We start from the raw sequence: 25,000 nt of genomic DNA on the forward strand, positions 1-25,000 counted from the left end.
ATTCAAGAATTTGGTGAAGGAACATGTGAGAAATGGGCAAAGAGGAGTCCAACTTGTCTCCATAATGGGAAACATAAAATTCATGAACCTCCATTGATGGGAAATATGAATGCAAAGCTATCAAAAAAAATTTTGAATTCCATCCCTATACTTAAACAAGTCATTCATAAATCACTTAGGGCATAGTTTAATTAACATTTAGTATATATTTTTTATAAACATGTTTATGGATGCAGTATATGCTTTGTAAGATTTGTTTATGCAAAAATCTATATATATGTTGGTAAGCCTATGGTTAGTGGGAGTTCTAAGATAATTTAATTGTGCTATCTTAGAATGATTTATTTTACACAATGAAATAAATTAGTGATAATTAAACACATTAAAAATGAAACTTGATTACAAAACTAGTGACCTTTTGGTTTTTTTTTTTTTTGTGAATGATTGTCATTATTTATTTGTGACAAAATGAGAAGTGTGCAATGCTAGGCATTGATTAGTATATATGTCTCTCGAATATAGAATTATAGATTAAAATAACTTCTACTTTTGAGAATATGATTGTTGAATTAAACAAGAGTGAGAAGTTGAATAGGGATAATTATGAGATCTAGATTATGAGAATTCAGCATATACATGAAGAACAATAGGTTTTTTATGTTCTAAAAAATGTACTTGATAAGCCCGAGAAATGTAATACATCATAACATTGGACCGAAATACTTTTAAGAGTTGAAAAAAAAAAAAAACTCCACTGCCTGCATTACATTACTTAGTAGTATAGATAATGATATTATACGTAAGTTTCAGTCTTATGAAATAGTTAAAGAAATATGGAGTGCCTTGAAAGCAAAGTTCAGTGTAATTACTGAACTAAGGTAGCTTACTATTAAGTTGGACATCTATAAGAGGTGACCTAATTATAATATAAGGTAACATGCCAGATAGATGTCAAAGATGGTAAGCTAGCTGAATAAGACTGGTCACACTCTAATAGATGAACAATAGTTTCAAGCAATAATCTATTCTTTACCACATAGCTGGATGCAAAAATGTGTACCTAACCCACAATGAGAGTAAAAGGACTCTCAGTGACATTTCCCACCATCTTTAATTGGAGAAAGATCGTATGGAAGCATCTAAGCCTAGTGTGCTAATGTTTATATGTAATCATCTAGTTTAAAAGAAGTTTTGGCTTCAAAAGCAAGCCATATGGTGCGAACAAAGAGAACGCTATTAAGATGCCAAAGAGTGTCCAAACTAGCGAAGAATAAAACCCCAAGGCTTTTTTAAGTAGAATAAATTGAGAGTAAAGTACTTTAACTATGGCAAAATGGGTCATTTTACTCATGAATGTAATGGGTCATTTTACTCATGACTGTAATGAGTCAAAGAAGGTACAAACCTTTAAAGTATATTTACGTAATACTGATAGTATTGTCTTTGTTTTTAATACTATTATAATGACTGAATCACATCCCTTATTGATTATAAACTCTAGAGCTACGGGCCATGTAGCACAAGATAAGAATATGTTTGTGGATTTTTGTTAGATTCCATACAGAACAAAATGGATCTATGTAAGAAACATTTATGGATTGAAATAAAGGGGAATTGGCATTTACATATTGTGCATGCATGGTATAAAAACCTTTATCCTACAAGACGTATTGTTTGCTCTTACCATTTGATGAAATTTAGTTTCAGTCACTATTTTTTTTAGTTTAGGATTTGTTTTCAATTTCAACAACATTGGTGTGAATTTATATTTGAATACTAATTATTATGGATTTGGATATCTATTAGATGATTTTATGATATTATATATTATTCTGTATAATAATCTAAGCTTTTCCCTTATAATTGATTATTATGCAAATATTAATGTGAATATTTGGCATGCTAGACTTGACCATATAAGTCAATAAATAATGGATAAATTAGCAAAAGAGGGATTATTACACCCTATTGAAAAGGTTAAACTACCATTGTATAAAATTATTTAGTACGAAAAATGTTAAGAAAACCATTTGATAAAGAAACTAGAACTGAAATTCAATTGCAATTAATACATTTTGACATTTGTGGCTCAATGAATGTAAGGTAATGGAAAGAAGGTTACTATTCATCACATTCATTGGTGATTTTACACACTTCAGGTTTGTTTATTTAATAGTTTGAAGCATTAGAATACTTTAGAAAATATGTGACTTTGGTAAAGAATCAATTAGATAAAAAAAAACGTTAAGGTCTTAAGAACATATCAAGTAGGTGAGTATTTGTCTGATCAATTCAAAAAATTATGTGATGAAAAGGGAATTAATAGGTAGTTGACCATTTCAAAGACTCTACAACAAAACGGTGTTGCAGAGAGAAAAAATAGAACTTTTTTGGAAATGGTCAAGTAACTATGCCATGAGGTCAAAACCTCTAGAATTTCTCTCCCAAATCTCAAAATTTCCTATTTTTCAATATGTTATCCTTTCCTATGAAATCTATTTCAAGTTGTCTTATAAAGTTTGAGAAGTCTACTACTATAGGTTCATCATCCTCCTCACCAAAATCTTTCATCCCAATATCTCTAAAAGAATAAATTGAATTACATCCCTCATTACTGGTAATTATTAGCAGCCATCTCTTCTATGAGCTCATTTGTTTCCTCAGAAATCTTGCTAATAATAACCCTTTCAGTATCTAAATCTAAAGTGGTTCTCATGGCTGGTGTGAGACCATTATAAAATATCTGGATCTAGAGCCACTAGGGTAGACCATCATAGAGGCATTTTTATAGCTGCTTTTTAAATCTGTCTCATCTCTCATACAATGTTTCACCATCAATTTATGAAAATATAGTGATCTTATTCTTTAGCTTTTCTATTTTTACTGGTGGGAAAAACTTTGCTAAGAACTTTTAGAGCAAGTCATCCTAAGTGATGATTGAACTAGATGGTAAAGAAGACAACTAATTTTTTACCTTGTAATTGAAAGAAAAAAGAATTAATCTTAGTCTAATAGCTTCATCAGAAACGATATTATAGTAAAGAGTTTCACATAATTCAAGAAAGTTAAAAGGTGGAGATTTGGATCATCGCTTGGTAACCCTCCAAACTATACAAAAATTTAGACCATTTGTATCATTAAAGCCTTAATTTCAAAATTGTTGGCTTGAATAGCTGGCCTTCTAATAGATGGTTAAAAACCATTTACATTAAGAACTGCATTGTCCCTTAATGTTATTTGCCCCTCATTATTTGCATTAGCCATTAGAGTTGGTGTACGTAGTATTGATTACTTTTTTTTTCTTCTTCTAAAAGTTATTTCAATTTCTTGATCAATAAGAGCCAGTCAATACTTTTGAATTTGCATATGCAAACAAGAAAAGATAAAAAAAAAAAAAGCAAAAGAAAAGTAAATAAACAAAAAAAAAAAAGTTTAGATTATAAGAGTTTAAGAAATCTATATTGGTATTACGAACACTACTATAATCATAGGCAACGGTGTTAAAAACTTGATTGCTACATTTTGTATAACTTGCAAGTACATAGATCAAGTTATAAAAAGAAGTATTCCAATATCATCTCCTTAGGGATTATAGAATGTAATGTTGGGTTGTTTACAAGTACCAAAGGTGAAACCTTTATCTTATATCTAAACAAATAGGAGTTTAGGGTTTGGTTACAAGGAAAAGTATAGATTAAATATGACGTATAGGCAGAGATCTTAACTTCACTAACTGTCACTTGGGAAGTAAAAAAATATTACTAAAAACTAGATCTAAAAAAACAAGATTTAAAAAACTAAAAAGTAAAGAAATTAATTACTAATTGCTTGAAGTCTCGAAACAATGCTTGCATGAAAACAACTTAAAGAACAACAAAGAACATAATGGTTGAATCTTGCAAGAAATAAAGAAAACTTGGATTGATCTCGAAAAGAAAATAAGGCTTGTCGAATTTAAAGAAAACAAACAAGATTTGCAGCTTGAAAACAAGAAAAGAAAGATCTTGAAAATAATCCTTCTTAAGTAAAAGAAATTAAAGAAAACAAAAACTTTGTGCTTATTGGCAAATTTGTTACCTCGGCTAATAACTCACCAAAAGAACTAAAGAAAGGAACTAAAGAAAGAAGAGAGAGATAGAATGAAATAAGATGATGAAAATGAGTAAATGGCTTCCTTGTTTATTGTGGAAGGTTCAACCAAAGAGGGTTAGGCTTTACAAAAGTTTGTTTCTAATTCAAACACAAATGGATAAACTTAATCTTGATCTCCAAAGCTTCATGGCCGAATGGGACTATTCATTCTTAGAGATTTTTGTCGAATAAGGGGTTTGATGGTGCAATCTTGGATCTTGATCAAATCTTGGATAATCTCCTCCATTAGATTCAATTAAGGTTTGGTAATTCAAAAGTAGTTTGATTTTTTTCAAGTCTTGAAATTCAAATGGATAAAATCCTACTCCAAGTCAAATTCTTCAAGGCTAAGCAACAAGTTCCATGGTCGACTTTAAATTCCACTTGGCCAAATGCACCTAGCCTTCATTATGAAAAAAGTACATGGTGGCTCTCTTGAATTGCCTTGGTCGAGCATGATTATGCTTGTAGAATCCATGATCTAGCAAATTGAGCTTCTGCCTTGCATGGTCAAATGAATAGAGTCTTTGTGCAACATATTTTCTTCATGGCTAGGCAAATGAGTCATGCTTAGATCAAACTTCTTTTTTGGCCGAACATGATGGAGTACCAATGCTTGCAAAACTTGATCAAATGTATTGCTTCTTGAAATTGAAATGGTCGAGTATGATGGGGTTGGAGTAATCTTATGCAGTTCAAACACTTGTTTTGCCACATGGATGGATAATGGAAAGCTATAAGGTTTAGCTACTACCTTGCATTGCATGGCCGAATATGCATCTTCATGTATGGATTGCATGAAAATCAAGTCCACAAGCATTAACCCTAAAATCATGAAAATAACATTAAAAGTATCAAAATCCATCAAAATTTTAAATTTAGCACCAATTTTAACATATAAAAACTCTACATAGGAGCTATCAATCCTAATTAAGCATTTTAGTATAAAGTATGCTAAAATTTTATCATAATCATAGGAATACATTAGGATTCAAGGAATAACAGAAAAAAGTTTCAAAGGTCGACAATGTACCTTTATTGCTTATAAATATCTAAGTGGAGAGACTTAATTACTTGTAATTAGTAGGTTAAAAGATTGACTTTATGCTTTGATATAATTTAATTATTTCTTAGAGTGCAATTATAATTTCATACTAGTAAAAATTATAATTAACAAGTTTTTTAAATTTATTTATGAGATAAATAAAAATTATAGAAACTTTGTTAGAGCTAAGATTTAACATCCCCTATTGTGCCTCTTTTATAAATATCTAGCTTAATCAAAATACTATATATATATATATGTTTTACAAGATCTCATCCCTCGTATTATTGAGAGTATTTATATATATATAAATATTCACAAGATCTCATCCCGCGTATTGTTGCGAGTGTTTATATATATTATTTTTCAAATAGTTTTACCTTATTTTGGAAAACTCTATCTTATGACATGTAAGCCAATGCTATACCCAAAGATTTTGGAATCTGTTACAACATTCAATAAAGGGCAATGCATGAAAATTTCAAAGGCAACCATTAGCATTGGCATAATATACAGTTTGCTTAGGAGTATAGGCATTTTCAAAAAAAATAAAAAACTTGTAAATTAGAATAAAAGATAACCAATAATAATGGTTTGAAAATTAAAAATAGCTTATCTTTTGAACAAAATTCCTCAGACAAACATAACAATAATGGTATCAAGATCGTTTACAATGAAAACGACTGCAAAGTGGAATACAAATGCAAGAATATGTGCATAAGAAAAAAGCATGATATTGTTATATGACAAATAAATATTAGTAAATAGCAACTTTTCTATTTATCCTAAGAGTCTGATATCTCTAATTTTACAATCAAATTCTTTCATTCATATTAACAACTCATTGAAGTTAAATTTTAAAATATATAAATGTGAAGAACAAAATATTAAAATATATAAATGAGAAGAATAAAATATCTCATTTACTATTAATTTTATAAAGCATGATTTATCTTTATCCTTGTAGATATCTATCGAGTCTTTTTTTTTTTTTTTTTTTCATCCTGTAAACATCTATTGAATCCTTTTTCTTAAAAGAAAAATTTTTTTCTCATTAGAAAGAATACAAAAGTTATATATTTTTTTAATAGAATATAATTAAACTAGTTAAAAACCTTTGTGCTTGACCAACTCCTAAAATCCAGGAACAGTACTTCATAATAAATTTTACTTGAAACAAAGAAAAACTTATCTCAAACTTGTTTAAATATAGGCTTGGAAAATTTTGAAAAAATTGAAGATACTAAACATCGTATGAACCTAAAAGTATCAACTTACACACACCAAAAAATAATTAACAAAAAAAGATAGATCATTTATACCTTTTAATTCAAATCACGATTTAAAAGAAGTTTTTCATCTGTAAAAAGAGATAAAAATAGAAAAAAGATCTAAGTCAATAATTATATAATAAAAAATAATAAAAAAAAAGGACATGGGTTTCTTTTTTAAATTAATTTTCAAAATATTTAATGACATTTTTTTAAAAATAAAAACCTAGGCAGATTGATCAACCTAAAAAAGTTTGCACTTCCTTTTCTGTCTTAACCACAACTCGTTTTCTCAATACCGACTACTCCACTTCTCAGTATCCAACCAAAACTCTTGACTTCCTCCGTTAACCACCCCCCTTACCTGCCTCCTTGGCATCTTTCTATCTTCAGCAACGACTTTCTCCACTTTGATTCGTTCCTCAACATCCCTGTCTAGATCAAAAGATTTTATATCGACGCCGCTCTGTCCAAGTTCTTGCCCGATGCAATTCCATGGTTCATCGATGTTGATTTTCCAGATTTCTTGATACTCAGTCTTCAAGTGGAAATGTCAGCGCCAGATTCTTTGAGGTAAATCGGAGTTCGATTCTCCTTACTCTTGTATGCAATTTTAATTTTAAAATCAAGTGAAAATTTATTGATTGCGATGTTAAGTACGAAAATCACATGAATTGTTGATGAACATTTTTTCGGTTTTGGATACATATAAAAGAGACTCCATTTTTTGCGCTCTCCATTGATCGATGACTTGTCAATACGTAAAAGTTCATCAATAATGAAAATTGTTGAGATCTATTTAAGCTTTTTTTTTTTGGGGGGGGGGGGGGTAAGGGAGATGAAGGGATTTGGAATTCTGGATAAAATTTTGAGAATGTTCCCATACTGATATCAAGAAGGAAGTTTAATCATTTTTTTTTTTAAAAGCAGGAAAACATTAAAAATGTGGAACAGCTAGATCGTAAAAGTAGCCAGATTCTTTCAAAGAGATGAATGATCCTCCCCTAGTCATCTTTCCTGTCAACAATGGTTTTTTCATTGAATGTCATAAAACAAACCGTTTTATTATGTTTCTTTTGATGTTTCATTCATTTAAGTTTAACAAAGGGCCATCTTCAATTTCTAAAAGCTTAGGAAGAAGAAAGGGCCAATGGAAGGAATATAAAAGAACAAAATAAATGTTAACTATTAATAGCTGATGAAAAATGTAAGAAAGAATTGAAAAAGCTAACTTGACAAATGAAAGAAGCCTATATTGCAATGTCAGATGTCACAATATTAAAAAGAGAGTATGAAAGGGCATGAAATGAAGTTGATGTGGTTGATGCGGCAGCCTCCACATGTCACAATTCTGATTGACAAGGGATAAAAATATATATATAAGTTAGATATGTAAAAATAGAAAAATTAAATTAAATTAAATTAAAATACAAAGTAGCCAGCAAACTTGAATTTTTATTTTTAGAATTGGATTAGTATCCACACGTAAGAAACAAGAGGTAATAGGGAAAAAGGTCATTTTTTAAGTTGCTTTTTTCCATCTTATATGAGCTTTCGATGGCCTTTTACTTTAGTGCTTTATTTAAAAATCATCAAAGTTTCTTTTCTCTGTAATCCCTCAATCTTTGTAATATTTGTTTACATTTAATTAATTTTTTATTTTGATAAAAAAATTAACACTGTTAAATTTTTTATTAAAATTTCTTATAACATCAAGAAAATAAGAGAAAATTTGACACGTAGTACAACTAATACATAAAAATTAAATAAACTAAATTTTTTCCCTTTTTTTCCTTCTTGATTTTTCTTCCTTCTCTCTAGAATGCTTTTAAGTATTTACTTGACTGTAGTGCAGAGATTGATTAATTCAATTTTTCAATATAATTCGATTTTATCCAATTAAAAATTCAATTGAATCAAAATAAAAGATTAGAGATTTAATTAATTATAATAAAATATTAAAATTTAAATGATTAATGAATTATAATTCAAGTTTATTTTTCACCTTTTAACTTAATTTAGTTTATTCTTTATTAAAAGCACTTCTAGTTCAACTTGTTTTGTGGCAAAACTCTCCAGCAAGGTTTGAGATGTGTGGCTAAATTTCTTTTTTTGCTTTCTTGTTCTAATTTAGGGTTTTACATGCCTGGTTTGAACATTTTTTTTAGAATATTTTGGAGATGACTGGTTATAAGTTGACTCCATAAAATCAAGTTGATGGTTATGGTCAAGAAAGGATGTGGAAAATGAGTAAGCAAGCCTTGAGAAAGAGGAATAGCAAAATTGCCTCTGCCTTTGAGGTATTAAACTTCTTTTTGCTGCTTTTGCTAAATGTATTCTATGATTCCTTTTTTCTTTTTTTTTTCTTTTGTTTTTTAAATTCTTGACTATATAATTAGATGTTTTGTTGCCAACTAATAGATAAATATGTGTCAAAAAGAGAATCATTTTACAGATAAAGAGATAACATCATGGATAGATCATTCCACTGTCAGTAAGTATGACTCAAGTTATTGATTTTCTCCTGCCAATTACTCTTATCACTGAGTTAGCTGATATGCTTGGTTTTCTTTCGATGTTAGTGTTCAAGTGATAATGTACATTTATGTTTCACAGAACTCTATTAATGCTTAAGAATCTAGAATTCCATATCCTTGGCTGGTTTTTAATGAGAAAATAAAAGTGAAATCCATTTTCCAATAAGATTCAATAGCAGTCTTCAATGCTTCTCCTATTTGGTGGTAGCATCTCGTAAGGCATGGTTGTAAGATTTTCTTTCCTATTTATAATTGTTACTTATATTTTTTTTTCTTTAAGTCGTTTGTTCTCTATTTGTTTTTTTTTATCATTAAATTTTTTTTTATTGTAGTTTGGTGAAATCATTTGCAGTATATAGTGGTTAAGTGAAATTATGTTCTTGCTCTAACAGGATGGACACTTGAAGATGTTGGTAGAGTTTTTTGGAAATTTTCATACAACTTGCTATTGCAGAAAAATATCAAAGCTTGAGAGAATTTGTTGAACTGATTCAAAATAAAATAAGTTAAACTTAGAGAGATAAACCAGTTTTGCTTCAGCTAGCGTTATTCTTCTTATTTTATTTATGCTTTTTCCTTTATTTCCTATGTAAATTTCCCTTATGCCAAAATCTTTGATTTTCTACTTGAATATAAAAAATTTCCATTTTGGCTAACTTCTATATCTTAACAACTTTAATAAACTTATTCCTGCTAATCAACCATGGTGAATTTGGGTAGTTTTGGTGCCAAACTCCAAACTGAGGGGAAAAACCTTAAAATATAAGGCAAAGAAAGAGAGTGGTTAAAAGCAAAGGCTAGGAGTTTTCCCAAGGTTTATGCTCCAATACTCAAGTCAAAGTTTGGTTAAAGAAGAAAATATGAAAGAGAAAGTAGATAGTAAAATAGTACATGATATCTAGATATTGCCTAGATGGCCTTATTTATAGTTAAGGGTGAAAGGTTTTGGGGTAGGTTAGGTTGCCTATGGTTAGCCCAGTGGTCAAGATGACTTGGTAAGTCGATTTGACCTGAACACCGGTCATCCATTCAAGGAGTGACAAGTCAAGATAAAAAGGGGGGATCTTTTGGGCAAGTTACTGAGATGATTGAGCTGACATGGTAATGTAGATGTTAAGTCAGTCTGACATACCAAGTCAGCGTAAATGTCATAAATGCCTTTAGTTGTTTGCTGGCTGCCTTTAATTAAGGAAATAGATGATTTGGACCATTCATATGGTCCTTCTATTAGCTATATAAAAAGTTCCTTGTGGCCTTTTATCTCACTTTACAGCCTTATTGCTCTCATGTCGAGCTATTTTTTATCGATTTCCTACTTTCCTAATTTCTTTAAACCAACCTTCTCGTCTTCACTTAGATCGTTTCATTTTCTTTCCATTAATTATGTCTTTTGATTTAAATTCTATGAGTTTTAGGGTAGAGCCAAAGGAAGGTTAGCACGGTCACCAAAGATTAGATGATGAAGTATTCTTTGTAATTATGAGAAAGGATTATAATCGAGCTACTTTTTTATTAAATCCAATTTTTATTATTGATCAGCAACGAATTAAAGACAATGCTCATGTTAAAGGAGAGCAAGTCTTTTGTAGAATAGATGAGCTTTTTTCTACAATAGATCATGGTCTTCAAAATCCCCCAACCCCAAGGTTAGAAGTCAGTCCAACTTCTCTAATTGACCTTTATTCCTCAGTTCTTCCTCCTTTTCACCCTCACCCTTCTTCTTTTTCTTCTCTCCCTTACCCTTATTCTTCTTTTGTTCCATTTCCTTATCTTTAAGTCTTTGCTTCTGCTTTTTCTCGAAATCTATCTAAGTCGAACTTAGGCTCTAATCCTAGTCTGACTTCTAAGTCCGAGGAGTCTCCTATCCGTTGTTCATCTTCTTCTTTTGTTGCAATGAGGGAGATTCTTGTCCTTACTTCTGTTTGGGCATTGGCCCCCTTGTTTCCTCAAAAAATGAGTCACCAATGATTAAACTCTGAGGATAAACAGGCTATAGATGAATAGGCCAAAGAGGCTAATCAGGCTAAGGAATAAAGGCAGGTGAAAGTAAGGAAAAGGTCACTTCGAGTGGTGATGCTTATGACCTTGTCTCATTTTGTACCTCTTACGAATTAAGCAGAGCCCCAAAGAACATGATGCAGGGCTTAAGGGGAAAGGCTAATCTTATGACTACCCTAATATGTGCTCAGTGCATCACTCCCGTGGTTTGAAGGTAAAATTTAATCTTCTTAAAGTGAGGTATAGTTTAGTACCATTGACCACTAATGACCGAGCCACTACTTTAGACACCAATAAGGTTTAGCTATACTAAAAGTCCATAGTGGCCGATCTAAGGTTTCATTTACATTTTTTTTATTGTTAACTTTTTTTTTATAATTTAACTATCACTCAGCTCGTCCCAAATTCTTTTTAGTATATTATAGGTTTTATAATTCTTTATAGGGGGCTGAAGTTAGACCCTACCATTCCTTTGTTTAAAAAAATTTTTGTAGTTAAAAGGCATCCCCACGATACGAGCTAGTTCTATGTAACAACGTGGCATGTGGAGAAAATCTTTGCTAATTGTCCGAGCTCAATAAAGGGCTAGAATCTACTCTTCCTATGTATAGAGAAGAAGGATGACTAGGGAAACCGATGTGTGGGAAATAAATAATGGACTTAAGATTTTTTAGGACAATTAGGTCAATTTTTTTATGGCCACAAAATTGGAACTCAGAATGCAATCGTGAACCTTTTCCAGAAGAGGCAATTGGACCTAGATGCGAAAGAGCTAACCTCCCTTTTTGTTATCAAGGAGGTCAAGTTTTAGGGTAGGTCCAAGGTAACTTCACACAATGTATGTTCTCAAAAATTTTTCTAACAAGTAGTTTGGTTTTTTGTGCAGACGTCTCATCTTAAATGTGAGAATTTGAGTTCACACACTTCCTCAATGCCCCAAAGTCCAAGAAAATAGGTAAAGCTCCCATTTAGCTCAGGACCTCTACGAGGGGAGTAAAAATAATCAACCCTACTAGTCAGCCTCTTTCCAGCTTAGCCATGTCTCAAAAGAGGTAGAAACAAACAGCTTAGGGGGAGAAAGCCTAAAAAAAGCAAAGGACTGAGGTCTGTCCTACTGGTCCAAGCACCAAATTGCAACCCACCTCAGAGTAGGTGGCAATAAATGTGGAGTTCAACTTCACCAAAAACCCTTTTGAGGACCTTGAAGTGGACAAAAAGATCACCAGGGTGACCCTTACTAAAAAATGTCAGAGTTTTTGAGTTCAGTCTATTTTTATCTTTATTTAGATATCTATTTTTTCCATAAGTTTAAGCTCGGTTATTATTTTATGCAAGTTTTGAATAACACCCCTCTACTGTTTCTCACACCTCGAGACAAGGTATGCTTAACATTTATTGTACCCTCATGCACTACTATAAGAACGAGTAGGATATGAAAGATTATGCTTAGGATCTGCACCAATCCTAAGAAGCCTACAAGATGACCAAGGCTACTTTAGCCAAGGTTAAAAAGGATAAGGAGGAGACTGGTAAGAAAATAGAGGACTTAACTACCAAATTTGAAGATATGTCTTTGTAGAAAGCCACAGTTGAGTTACTCTTAACAACAGGTTAACCTCAAACTTAACAATGCTCTGGCTGAGGTGGCAAGGCTGAAGTCAGAGTTGGAGGTAGAGAAGAAGAATAGGCAACAAATAAAAAATAAATAACTAAACAAATAAAAAAAATTCCCTAACAATACTAAAAAAAATCCAAAAAAGAATTAGCAATACTCAACTTTAATACTCAATAAAAAATCCAACAAAATTATACAACCAACAAATTTTAACAAATATAAAACCAACAAAAAACTCAACAAATTGAAACCAAAACCCAAATAAATTTCAACAAATAAATAACTAACAAAAACTCAAATACATTGGTAACCAAAGCCCAAAAAAAATTCAACAAATTTATAACAAAAAATTAAACCCTAAACTCAATAAATACATTACATAAAATACAACATAAAATAAAATAATTAAAAAAAAACTTATCGAAGGTTTTAATTATGTAGAATTATGTTAAAATTTTCTTTAATTAGCTTAAGAGCTCAGTTTTGTTGACATGTGTGTATGTCAGCTTAAGAGTTCAATTTTTGTAAAATCACTCAAAAAATTACAAAAATTCTATAACATATACAATTGTGGAGTTTAGGAGCTCGGTGTAATTTAAAAGTGCATTTGTTGTCTCTTCTCGATTTCATGTTGCTTTTTACCCAGGTTATCTTGCTTTGCTTATTTCACTTTCCCAACCTTCACCCCTGTCATATCCTCATTCTATGGTTCTTCTACTTTGGTTAGTCTGTTGGTCTGCTTCCTAATTCATCCTTTCATTGTTGTCACATAACATTGTCGTGCCTCGAATTAATCTCTTATAACTTCTCCGATCCCATTTGGCGTCGAAAACTTGATTTTGAAATGATGAGTTGAGCCAATCAATCTCAAAATAGACTGGCTATGTCCGCCTAAAATCATGTTAAAGGCTAAAGGTACATCTACCACCATAAACTTGATGATCAAAATGATACTTTTTGGCTCAATACCTAATGTAATTGATAGCTTAATAGTTTCTTTTACCAATACCTATTCATTTCTAAAACCAAACAAAATGGTGGTGAAGGGTTTTAACATCTCCTTTCTTATGCCCATCTTCAACATCATGGCATAATATAGCACATTGGTTGAGTTCACACTATCAAATAGAATCCATCTCACCACATGGTTGTACATTGTAGCAGTAACTACAATACATCATGATACAAGAACTGAATCCTTCCTAAATCTTTCAAGCTAAAGGACATTGGCTCGTTTTTCTAGCTTTTTTTTTATTGGCCGAGGAGGCAATAGCTATAATCATCCTTGGTCAAACTTTTTTTTGGCTAAGGTCGAGCTCTTACCAATTATCACATTAATGATGCCCGCAATGGGCTTGTTATCTATATCTCGGGCTTTGTCTTCCTCTTACTCATTTCTCTAGTTTTTTTCACCTCAATTCATTTTCTGTCTTTTTTCTCAATCGTTTTCTGCCCTTTCTCTTTGGTTGTCTTTTCTATAATCTGGCTTGCTCTGACCCTACCTTACTCGATTCACAAACCTGTCCAGTTAACCTTTCCTAATTAGACTCTCCATTTTATTTTTCAGATCAACACAGTCTTTTGTATTATGATTGATGTCTTGATGAAAGGTGCACCTTTTGGTTAGATCTTTTTTTGTATTTTACCTTATTGGTTTTGGCCATTTAAGATTAGGGTCCTTTTCTATATGCATCAAGATCCTCTTTCTGGAGGTGTTCAGTGCTGTATAGTTTCTTTATCTGCTTGGGCTCTCTTTTAGGGGATGATCGTAAATTTCTCTTCCTTTTTTTGGTTGAAAAAAAGGGATGAGCCTTTCTCACTTCAGTTTTTCATTTTAGCTTCAGCATTTATGTATTTTTTTATGACAAATAGCACGTCGGCAGATGTCATTGGCAGTTCTAGGGAAAGTGTAAGCTTTATGTGGTACTTTCTGTTATAGAATTTACTGCTCAAGGCTTCAACTACGGTGATGTATTCTAAATCTTTCACTTGGAAGGCTTTCACTTTAAAACATGTTATGTAGTCTTTCAAAGACTCATTTCTATCTAGGTAAATTGACATTAAGCTCAGGGTAGTTTTTTTTTATTCTTCTGTTGCTTACAAATTGGGACAAAAAAGCATGACTAAGCTCTCTAGAGGTCATGATAGATCTTGATTTGAAACTGCAATACTAGGACCGAGCTATCCTTTGAGTGTGATAGCTAGTCTTTTGCGCATAAGAGCTTCATTCACCCCCTACATCATCATATTAGTTTAGTAAAGTTCTAGATAATCAAAAGGGTCAGAAGTACCGTCATAAGTTTCCAAGGTCGACATTTTGAATCCTTTGGGGAGCATTGTTCTATTAATCTCCTTGGTAAATGGCGAGATCTCTAAGAACTTAAGCTCGTGCTCGAATGCTATAACCTTCGTTTTTTACTTCATGGCTTGCATCCTAGCTTCTTGATTTCTATTTGGCTGAGGTTCTAGGTCAATTTGTTTGGATTTTAAGGTGGTGGCTTATGTTAAGGTGTGAGTTCAATAATGGCTAGCTGGGGTGGTGAGTTCTTCCTCATATGAGGTCGATAAAGCTTTAACATCCTCATAGTTTGGCAGCCTTTCAACTAACAATCTTCTAAGGGTAACCAGGTCAAGTACCTTGGAGGTCTATGAAAGCATGATGCTTTGAATCATCTCATTGAAGGATAGTAACTGTTGGGTCAAGGCTTGGAACTACTTCATTGTAAGACTTACCTGTGTAGGCGTAGATCAATCAAATAGTCGATCGGTGGGCTGGCTGGTATAGGTTTCATTTCCAGCTTAGGTAGCTGGTTCTCCTTCTTCGAGAACTCTCATTCTAGAAAGCATGATTTTAGCTCGATTAGATGGTTAAATGCCTCAATCTGACGTGCCAAATGTTGGTGTTGAGCTGAGGAGCAAAATCCTGAAAATACAAGGCAGAGAAAAAGAGTAGTTAAAAGTATAGGCCAGGAGTTTTCTTAATATTTACATTGTAACGTTCAAGTCAGAAGTCGATTAAGAAATGAAATAAAAAGAAGAAAGAAGAAAGTAGAAAGTAGAAGAGTATATGATATCTAAATAGTACGTAGATAACCTTATTTATGGTTGAGGATTAGGGGTTTTGGGGCAGGTTGGGCTACCCATGATTAGTCCTGTGGTCAAGATGACTTGGCAGGTTGGGCTAACCTAGATGCCAGTCGCCCACTCAAGGAGTGACAAATCATCATAAAAAAAGGGGATCCTTTGAGCAAGTTGGTGAGGTGGCTGAGCTGACATGGCAATGCAAATATCAGGTTGGTCTGATACGCCAAGTTGGCCTAAAAGTCATAAAAACCTCTGGTTGTATTGGCTGCCTCTAATAAAGGGAAAAACAATTTTGTCCTTTGGATTTAAAAATACCCCTAACTGATAGTTACTGAATCCGCAAATAATCTTACATATCATCATGAGCTCATTTCTATAGTATAGTTGTTAGCTTATGAGGATTAGTGTGATGGAAGATTTATATTTGGCCGTCAGGACCTTGAACCATTAAAAATGCCTGTTATGCTGCCACAGCTTTCTTTGATTTCAAGGATACAATGGACCCGAGGGTGATAATTCTAAAAGTCGGCTACAAACACTGCTCACTAGAGCAGGATACGCTGCGCCAACCTATAAAGACAAAGCAACTGAAAAACAATCAGTTCTGAGCCAATGTGGAGTTCAATGGTATGCAAATCATGAGGCAGCCTTGCAACCACAAGAAAACTGCAGAAAAAGATGCTGCAGCTGAGGCTCTGCAGTGTCTTATGGGTGGTGCCCAGACAGGCCATGAATATATCAATCACATGTTGATGTTGGTGAAGAAAAGCAAGAGGGATCACTGAACTACCATTGCTTAGTCTCCTTTTGAGGGTTTTGTGAGGAACAATTATCTCAACAAATGGGGTGTAACCTTAATGTTCTTCTGTCATGGTTATTGTGCTTTTTCCAGGGAAAACGAAATGACTGTATTGCTGCAAGGGAAGCCAAAAGTTTGACCCCAATTTTGAAATTTCCATGTCGCTGCCAATTCATCTTGATGTTTTTACTTACAAAAGCAGACTCATGTTGATGTTTTTGTCTCTGCTTATGACCTGGAGGCAAGCTTACTGACCAAAGGTAAAAGTGTATTTGCTGATCTTAGATTGAGACATTCGATTATGATTAGTCTGTCTGGGACAATATAACTTAGAGAACTACTCGGGGTCAGAAAGTGTATACATACAAGTAGGAAAGTCGGTTGATATTTCTCAGTACTTTATGCTTAGAATCAGTTTTTTTCTTTTTTTGTTACATTTATTATCTGTATATAATTTGATAAGATGTTTTTGCCAGGCTTGATATTCGTTAGAATTAATCATCTCATCATTATTAATTCATTATGTAATTTTCATTATGTGAGAGTCATGCTTCAACGTATTTATTTCCATTTTATGCTGGATTGGTGCCCCTTCAGCTTGTTCACCCAGGGGCAGTCTCTCTCCCTGCCGTGATGTAAGTTTATTTTACACTTGTCTTTCAGCCTCTCAGATTAGAACTTATATCCAATAGGCAACAAACCTTAATGAATTTGATTTGGTAGTCCTAATCCAGAATAAGTGAGGAAAGATGAGTTTTTGTTCTACGTCGTAACTTGGCGTGGTTATAACTTGTTTGTCATTAAGTTTATTGTTGTGGGAATGTGTATGAAATTGCACTGAATTTTGCAGTGGATTCTGGTTAGACTAAGAAAGCAAAGACCCAATCTTGTTTCTCCACATAGCGCTTTAGCATCTAGATGCTTATCTTGTTTGCACGATTGAATGATAAATTTGAAGTCTGATTTGGGCAGTTGGTAAAGGAGATAAAAAGATACGATTGAATTTGACTACCAGAGTTCATTTGTTTGTTTTCTTCCCCCTACCGTGTTCAATTTCTTTTTTGGGAGAAAACTACAAATCACAATTTGGTTATGGGTTTGCGGGTAAGGGATGTGACCCCAAGAGCAAGAAAATTGTGAAATTGGTGGGTCTGAATCATCGGTCAATAATGACTTGCAAAATAAATTCTGGAGTTGTCCAAGCCTTTGTTGGGTTTTCCAATTTTAGATGTTTGGATATTAGAACTTTTGAAAGCTCATTCATATTTTTATTGACTCATTTAAAGGTATAAATGATATATCATTATTAATAAATTATTTAGATTTTATTTTAATAGCATTTAAATTAAGTTCGATTATTATCAAATCGAGTTTGAATAATTTAATTTATAAAATAAATTGAGTTCGAACATTCTAATATTCGACATGAGTAGTTTGTAAATCTAATCAAATTTTTATATTTTAATATAATGTATTTTTATTATTTTGATTAAAAATTTTTATTTTCTCTTTTAATATATCAATTTAAGCTTAAATTTGAATTCAAATATAAATAATCAAATTAAAATTGAGCATAAGAATTGAGTTTATTTTTTATTCAATAAACAAATTTAATTAAGTTTGGATAATTCAATTTTTATCTCAAATTAAGTTTAAACTTAAAGATTAAAATTTGATTGAGTTTTAAATTGAATTTTAAACAATAAATTTTGAATCAAGCTCGAGTTTCTATTTGTATATTATACACTATATTGAACTAAGCATTTTTCAGTAGGTAAAAATTGAATGTGTTTTTTTTATCAATTCAATTAATTTTAAATTAAATTATTCAAAACTAAATTATTTGAATTATATTATTTTATTTTCATTAATTGAATCAAATTTATTAATTTCAAAGATCAACTTAATTCAGGTTCGGTTAATATTTTGGATTAACTAAATAATAAATATATTTAAGTTAAATTATATTTTAAACTCTTAAATTTTTATATTTTAAATAAATTAAATAAAATTATCTAACAGATATTCAAATACTAAAATTTTATATTAAAAATTCTAATAACTTATAAAATAAAATAATACATTTCATATTTTTTTGTTTTTTATCTGGATTTTGTTATATTTTAGTTAATTGGGTTTTTAAATTAAATTAATCAAAAATTTTAATTCATCTAAAATTATTTTTATTAATCGATTAAAATTAATTTAATAATAAATTGATTAATTGAATTAAATTAATTGATTAATTTAATTAAAACCCGATTATAAATGTCCGTTGAAAACCGGAGGGAAACAAAGACAAAAGAGGGACAGCGTACATGTATTATCCGACCCGTGACCCAAGTTGACTCGCATGTCATGTGACTGCCATTAGTAGCAAAATATTTTATTTTGTTGGAGTTAAAAACCGCTGGCAATGAATCTTTGATCATATTTAAAAGGCCCCAAATAAAATTTTGAATTTTACTTCAAATATAAACAAGTTTTTTTATCTTTTATTATATGAAGCTAAAGTTATTAACGTTTATTTTATTATAATTATATTTGTTAAATTTTAAAAATTGATAAATAATATTTAATTGACATAATTTTTAAAATAGTATTATCTCAAATAGTTGTCATCTTACAATCTAAATAAATTTAAGCAAGTATTTTTTACAAATTAAATCATTCAAGTAAAAAAATTAGGCTAAAGGGTAAAAAAAAAAAAATGCTTGAACTATAATTAAAAAATTATTCAAGCTCTTTTTTTAATTACAATGAATTAATCTCTCTAATATTTATTTACATCCAATTAAGTTTTTTTATTTGAATGAAAAAGTTAATACCATTAAATCTTTTTCAATAAAAATAAAATTTCATGCAACACTAATAAAATAGATGAAAATTTACCATGTTGCATAATTAATATAGATGAAAATAAAATAAAATAAAATAATCTTCTTCTTTTTATTTCTTCTTTTTCTCTATTTTCTCTTCCCACTTTTTTTCTAAGATTCTTTTAAAGGTTCAATTGATTGTAGTTTAAGGATTGCTTGATTCAATTTTTTCACGTTACTAGATTTCATCCAATTAAAGATTTAATTAAACAAGAATAAAAAATTAAAAACTTAATTGATTTAATAAAATATTAAAAACTTAAATAATTATTAAAATTATAATTTAAGCACATTTTTTACCCTTTACTCAAAAAAGTATACTAACAAAAATTTAATTACAATAAAATAAAAATTTACAATCTTAATTTCATGTAACAAAAGATCATACACTTTTTTTTTAGTAAAGTTGCATGCTTACTCATTTAGGTATTATCCCTATTTAAAAAATACTCAGGAATTTCCTTCCCAAGGCCAAGTTTTCTATGTCTTTGAAGGAACCATAATGAATATGAAAAACCTTCTTCAAATCAAAGCATACAGTTCTTAAACCTAGAAATCAGACGTTGAATTGAAAGCCCTTTGATATTTTCTACAAAATCCAAGCCAAATCCAAATGCCAATTTATATACATCCCACCGAATTGAATAATGTCTATGTAGTATCAGCAAAAAGTATTAGTATATATTGTTAGCAGTAGTATAATTTAATATATTAATAATAATAATAATAATAAAAAAAGTTCCCCGAAATGTGACATCGATATTGTCTTCGATCGGGATGTAACAATAATAATAATAATAATAATAATTTAGAAACAAGAGGAATCTGGGCATAGGTCATGAGACAGGCTGTGAAAGGCTGCTTCTTGCGCTTGCATGTCCAGATTCCTTAGAACCAAAATTTTGGGCTTCATTATATTACAGACAGAGGAAATTGGAGTCAGAAAGTGAGAGCTGCATGCTGTATGTTATTGTCTGGAATTTTAGATTTTTGTTGTTGTACTTTTGGTGTTAGAAATGTTAGGGAGAACTATAAGAATATTGCCACAAAAATTGATCCCAATGTGACTCCAACAGCGTAACGACGAGTCTTTATCCTGTATTATTGCCGGAGTGTCAACGAATGATGCCAATCCAATTGTTAAATTTAAATTGACTTAAAAAGTTAAATATTTTTGCTGTTTTCTCAACTGGAATTGACATGAATTGTTGGTTTGAGGACCCCCTTTGTTTCACTTCTCAGCTCAATTTGTGCGGATAGTTTTGCGGTTGCAAAATTTTGGGGGAGGCCCTCCCTTGGGCCACCCTTTGTTACTTGAATTGCCGTGGACAATTAACTAGGGCCAAATGCTAGAGTTGGTCAATGTTCGGCACTAAATCCTTTCAACATATGGGGAGCTTTGTCCGGGGAATGTATGCATCTTTGATCTTTCAACCTTGATGGATGGAATTGCTTGGTCACTCTCACTTCGCCGATGTGAACGTGGTTCCTGTTTTCACACAACTGCCTCATCATCCCACTTGCCTTCTTTAACCCACCCTAGTGGCAATGCTTTCAATTTTTTTTTTTAATGCTATTATAATAAAATATTTAATATGATATTCGAATTTAAAAAATTTTTAATATGATATTTAAATTATAAATTTATTATTAACAAGATATTTATACCTAACATGATTAATTTAAAATAACAATATATAACTGATAAATAATTTTTTAAATATTACATTAGTTAATAAATTTATAAATCAAGTATTATATTAAAGATTTTTAAATTTTATATATCAAATTAAATATCTTAATATAATTACAAATCATTAATAAAATCTGTTTTCTTTTAATGCTTTTGGTTAACATCCACCTTGACTTCGGCTTGGAAACCCTTGATAATTGGGCCAAGAAAACTTAGTGGGAGAGTAAGTTTTAAGAGGAAGCAAAGCAAGAGTTTAGGCTTAAACTTAAACACCATTGCATGCATGTGTAATAATTAGAGGCAATTGTTTTTCAAGATAGGGTTGGTAGTCATTGTATTATTCATAATCATTAAAAGAATGATGCGAAACAGTAGAAATCCCATATTGGAAGATGGTAACTTTAAAGCTTTAATTTTGACCAAAAAAAAAGCTTTAGCAGTCAAAGGAATTAATGGAAAGCATCTTATAATTGAAGTCATCATTAAAGATATAAAGCATTAGGAATTTAATTAAATGCTAAAGTTGGAGATGGAATAAAAATTATAGTGATGTGTCAGCTGTAGACGAAAGTGTAGCTAAAAAAAAATAGTTTAATTATTCATACAATTATTTTTTAAATATAACATTAAATAAATTTAAAATTGATATTTCAAAATCTATTATTTCTTTCTTTTTCTCATACTGTACTATGATTTCCTTTATAAAAATTAACTAAAAAAGGGTTTGAAGTTCCTATAGGTGGAGCCCTCCCTCATAATTATTGATCAGGCTTTTTTGACATAATACAGCACAATATTTCGTTCCCCCAGCTGGATTATTCCACCAACATTACTAGGTTTTCCTTATTTAAATTGATCAACATATTCAAGTACAAAACTGAACAGCATATGGGTAGTGTCCCCTAGAGAGAGAGAGAGAGAGAGAGATACATATCCCACAGCCTTATTAATGGGAACATATAAACTTACCGATGATATTAATTGAATTGTGGGTTGACAATTATTGTCTACTTGTGTTTGTCTTTGGTTTCTACTCTCCCCCTATTTTATGTTGTGCCCATTTGTAATTAGGTTGGCCTACTTTCATAACGGTGGAGGACATTTTATCATTACAAAATAATAGTATTCGTGCCTAAAAAGCTTTTTTTTTTTTTTTTTTGCTTTTTATTTTCATATCCTCTCCTGTTTTGTGGCCTATATTCCAACGTTTATCACATTTGATCTTTGCATCAAATTATTTAATTCAGTTATTGATACATGATTTTTATTCAATTTCTTTTTTATTTTTTTAAATTTCAGAATCTATTTTAGGTTTCTTATCCTTTACACTTATGTAATTGAAAAAAAATTTTGTACATGTGTTTTTTCCGAACTCACAGTTTTAAAACGCCAACAAAAAGCTCACGCCTTAAATTCTCTTTCTTAAATCAATTATATGTATTGAGCTTAACTTTTTATCATCATATAAATCTTAATCCTCTCTCGTCAAGATCTCAAGTGAAATCTTTAAATCGAATGTTCCGGCTTACATTATTAGCAATAGCATAACCTGAAAAAAATTTTAGAATTGTCATATATCAATTCATCAATTTATATTACAAAAAACATATATATTACATTAAATCCAAAAATAGACAAAAGAAAACGTATGAACATATTTGTTATACAAATATAAAGAACTTTTTAAGAATTTTTTTGGAACTACATATTACTCATTGTCATTATATAAAAATAGATGAAATTTTTACTTATTTTATCTTTATTTAATTTTAGTGGGATCGAAAAAGAAAACTACAAAAAATCTGCTCTTATATAAGTTTAAATTTTTTAGAGTTGAGTGGAGTCCCACTAAATAATAATATGTGATTGGGTCACTAATTTGAGAATATTGAGATTTCATAAAAGTATGTGAATTTAATCTAATTATTTAAATTTATTTAATTCGTTAATAAATTTGGTTCGCTTTCTTTTTGTTGTGTGAAATATAATATTTATTCAGCTTGATCATAATTGTAATTAATTCTTATTTGTATATATAATTTTATAAAACATAAATTTATAAAACTGTATGTCACCGATTTTGTTAGCGTCAAGAATTTGAGCATCTCTTAGTAATTTTTTTATAAGATTCAAATCAGGTTGAAGATTGCAGTCCCTATCGGTCATTTTTTATTACATCAATCTTAAGTTGCTTTTGATTAGAAAGAAAGGATAAGAAAGTGGGAGATTGAGCATGCATCACAATCTACTTTTATCATCCAAATCTATCTTATTTGTCTGCTGCTCAAGATTCCACATTTATGTGATTGAGAAAGAAAATTAGTGACGGATATAAGAATTTAGGAAGTATTTATTCATAATATAATATATATATATATATATATAAATTATTGATGAATTTGTTAATTTTGTTGAAGAGATAAATGATGAGAAAATTTTAAGGTGTTTAGAAAAGTTTTTTTCTTCAATTTTTTTTTTTTTATTTTTTAATTTTTGAAGTGTTCATAAAAAAATTTTAAAAGTGTCCAACTTTTTTTAATTTTTTAATTTTAAAAATTTTGAAATATTTATGGACATCCTACTCCCCAAAAGAAAACAATCCCATTTGATTCAAATTTGATTGAATATAATATAATAATAATTAAGAAAAAGCTTAGCACATAGATCTCATAATTTTCCCACATGGTTCTATAAACACAAAAGATAGATGCTTTTTTTTTAATTTCCTCCAACAACAACAACAAAAAAAAAAAAAAAAAAAAAGGATTGTATAAAAATTTTTTGTGCTCGGCTGACTGTTTGTGGCCCCTTGTTCCACAGCCATCGTCATCCAATATAACTAAAAGAGATGAAATGTTAACAGTGTTTCTGTCCACGGAGTTAGTAGTTGGGGTAAATTGCTGATGAAACATAAGTTTTAAGTATTTAAGTGTAAATTTTTATTATTAGTTGGGGTAAATTGCTGATGAAACATAAGTTTTAAGTATTTAGTTGTAAATTTTTATTATTTAAATATTAATTTGACAGTAATGATATAGTTTGAAAATCAAATTATTAGTTAAACCTGGTAGAAGATATACATAATGCTTTTAAGACTTTAGAGTAATTAATTTGAGAATTAATTTAACGTTCAATTATAAAAGAAAGTCAAAGGTCTTAAGGTCATGTTTGGTACATAATATTATGATATAATGTATAAAATAATATTATGAATATAATTAAATAAAATAATGTTATCATATTTTATATTTGATGTTTGTAAATATTATGATAGTGTAATTTATTTATTTGTCAAAATTATTCTTCTTCAAAGTTTATACAATTTAAATTATTGATATAATTTTTAATGGTATAATTAGATATGTAAATTTAATCCCATAAATTAAAAATAATTATCTCCACTTTGAAGGATTAAATCATTTTATGCTAAGAAGATATTAATTTTTCTTGCAATCCCTATCTCTCTCTTTAGATACTAATAAAAAATTATATAGAATAATTATCATCATATCTTATCTATCATCTTATACACCAAACATGACCTAAAGATTTTATTTCTTTAATTTATTTTATATTGTTGATATACCCTATAGGATATGTTTCATTCTATTAGTCTTTATGGTGGATATGAAAATTTTATAAAAGATGAATGAGATAACTTTTCTATACATTTATCTATATACTTGATTAATTGTTACCTTTGATTACTTCGTTGGGGGACATTTTTTAATATTTATAAAATTTTTTATTAAATTAACTTTAAAATATAATTTTAAATTAAATAATATTAAATAATATTAATTTATTTAAATGATATTAAATAATAATTGTTCGTTAATAATTTAAGAGTTAAATATGTATAGAAGTAAACAAACAAAAATAAATTATTTATAATAATTAAATAAAACAAATTAAAAATAAAAATAAACAAAACAAACAAGAAAGTCA

The 25,000-nt window shown here is 30.1% G+C and overlaps 1 long non-coding RNA gene across 2 annotated transcripts; it reads left to right on the forward strand.

The window, feature by feature from the left end:
* The first annotated feature begins 6,299 nt into the window (after window positions 1-6,299).
* Window positions 6,300-17,245, forward strand: LOC149518767 (uncharacterized). 2 transcript variants are annotated; one of them, XR_016342182.1, is made up of 3 exons: window positions 6,671-7,020; window positions 8,616-8,747; window positions 9,377-17,245. It is a non-coding gene; the product is annotated as an uncharacterized LOC149518767 (long non-coding RNA). The 2 variants fall into 2 exon arrangements; XR_016342181.1 differs by having other exon boundaries at window positions 6,300-7,020; window positions 8,616-17,245.
* Window positions 17,246-25,000: the final 7,755 nt, after the last annotated feature.

The sequence above is a fragment of the Durio zibethinus genome, chromosome 5 (assembly GCF_047325235.1).
Source record: "Durio zibethinus cultivar Kanyao isolate XHJ-2024 chromosome 5, ASM4732523v1, whole genome shotgun sequence".
Classification (NCBI taxonomy): Eukaryota; Viridiplantae; Streptophyta; class Magnoliopsida; order Malvales; family Malvaceae; genus Durio; species Durio zibethinus.